Here is a 2,326-nt window from a genome sequence, read left to right as displayed (position 1 = left end):
CTGAGGCAGCACATCGAAGCGTCCGAAGCGATAAATTACGGCACAGTCTACAACTTACGCAAGGAGTGCAGGGTTCAGTTCGAGTGCTTGAACACTCTCTACTCGTTCACGCTGATGCTGCATCTGATAGCGGGCGCGTGCCGTCCCGAGATCTTCGTCTATATCTACGAGAGCCATACGAGATCATGTGCCTACATCATGATGACTTTCTATGGTTTGACGCTGATAGTCGTCGGGGAACTCAACCAACTCTGCTGTCACGACCTCAAAGTGTGCCGAGAGCTCGTCTGCTTCCGCAGAGTCAACAACCCAAACTTCAGCCTTCACGATATTCAGTGTGTGCTGAAGGGTTTCGACAAGGAGAATATCCTCACGGTCTGTGGAATCTTCAACGTGAACAGACGTTTCGTCGTCCTCTACCTCTTAGCTGTGGCGTCCGCCAGCGTGATTTATTACGGGAACGAAAGATCGAATTTCATGATCAGCTGGTAGATCTGATCGTCGAGCTGACGTTTATTATCATCATCATCTCGTGTAGAATATTTTTCTGACCGGCTTCTCGACGATGAACTCTTCTTCCTTGCTGGTGAGCTCTCCCTTCGAGTTCCTAATTTTCCGCCGGACGAGGTACAGAGCAGTTAATCCGTGTCTATAGCTTTCCTTCGGGATTCGGACTCTGGGCCGGTTACCACCGAGACCGAAAGCACCACCTGGAACAGGACGACGCGTTGTTTACCCTTGATTTCGTCCCAACTGCGAAAAATCGAGAGATTTCCACTGTATAAACACTCAGTCGGGTTCCCCGTCGTCGAATGCCGCGACCTTCCCGAGGGAATACGCATCGAATTAGTATCACCTCTTCCGCCCCGGCGACCTCCGCGTCCACCGCGCGACTCAATGAATTGAACGCAACACAGAGTCACAATCACAAACAGAATCAAGAACTTCATGGCTGCTGGTGTATCTCGTGGACATTCGCGGCATCTCCGTCAGCATCTCCGTCGACTCTCGCGGGAAGTTGCTGCGATTCTCAATCGAACGGAGAGAGGACACCGGTCGATTGAGGTCAATAGAGACTCTCGAGAGAATTACCGAATTCCTTGGAACGAGTCGAGTACGCGGAGCGACTGGTCGGTCGCACTCAGGAGGAGACAGCGATCATAACAAACAAGAACCCGTTGCGTCATTCTAACGATATCACCAGGGAAACGACCGACGCGACGGCGGGGAGCCGTACGGACTGGAAAGCCATTCGAACCCATAAGCGTCGCATCGAGATGGGGCTCCGCGTGGATAGACTCTGCTCCCCCGATGACGAACCGTCGGCGAGGATTCTTTCGGTGCATTCGATTGCGCCGGGCGGAGCCGATTCGTCGCAGTACCTCGAATCAGCTGTGAGTGAGCGAGTCAGTACGGTTGTTGAACGGCTGGCTAGAGCCTCTGGCTTGCCTTATAAGTGACACTTCATTAGTGAACAACTTAAAAGCTCGCCATCTTAAATCGAGAGGCGCCCATGCTGTCGAAGGGGACCGTTTCGTGCAGGTTATTACCAAATCATCAAAGAGGCGTCCGAAAATTGGCGACAATCACAAGAAATCTTCGATCAACGATATGGTCCGACTCGAGGATCATTCGTGTGCGCGACCCGGACGAACAATTACGAGGACTTCGGATTCAGGTTCGAGACCCGCAACCCTATTCGCGGGGAAGCGGGTCCAGAAATCTAGGTTCCATGAAGGAAGACGGTGGTTTACAGAGGGAAAAGAATTGCAGAAAGCTCCAAACTCACGAAGTTGCCCCGAGCAAACACGCAAGCCATTGTCGTCAGAAATCGACCATCGATTCGGGTGGGCTCATCGAATATTCGGGGAGTTTTTATTCCTTAACAAGTGCTTCATCACAAAGGCAAGTGACCTCAGGATGCGGAACCGCCACCGAACGCAGCGGAGAGCGGCAATCGACGAGCGGCCGACCGGTCGACCGGCCAGTTAGCCTGCCAAGCAGACGGACAGTCAATCAGGCGCTCGAATTGGAAAAGCGTACGAATGAGAAGAAAAAACTCAAAGAAAAACCTCCCGAGGAACACTCATCATCGACTGCGTTAGCATGAAGTCTCCTTTCTTTGAAAGAACGAAATAAAGTAGAAACTCAAGAAGCACCGATTGGCCAAGCTTACGGCCACCCGGACAACTCGCCGTGTGTGCTTCTTCACGGTGATATATTGGTTGGTTGTCGCTTCGACAAGAAGCTCGCTGCTTCAATGAGTGAACAGAATAAGATTAACACAGCAGAAGTCGCCGCCGAAGAAGTCGACGAAGCCGCGAAC

At 51.9% G+C, this 2,326-nt stretch overlaps 1 long non-coding RNA gene across 1 annotated transcript; it reads right to left on the bottom strand.

Moving 5' to 3' along the window:
- Positions 1 to 473: 473 nt before the first annotated feature.
- LOC100906554 (uncharacterized) lies at positions 474 to 1,127 on the bottom strand. The gene is made up of 2 exons (XR_145451.1): positions 857 to 1,127; positions 474 to 710 (listed from the first exon to the last, which is right to left on the bottom strand). It is a non-coding gene; the product is annotated as an uncharacterized LOC100906554 (long non-coding RNA).
- Between the last annotated feature and the right edge of the window lie 1,199 nt (positions 1,128 to 2,326).

Source organism: Galendromus occidentalis, unplaced genomic scaffold (genome assembly GCF_000255335.2).
Source record: "Galendromus occidentalis unplaced genomic scaffold, Mocc_1.1 scf7180000077431, whole genome shotgun sequence".
NCBI lineage: Eukaryota > Metazoa > Arthropoda > Arachnida > Mesostigmata > Phytoseiidae > Galendromus > Galendromus occidentalis.
Note: the sequence above shows the minus strand (reverse complement) of the source record. Positions and strands in the feature narration are given on the sequence as shown.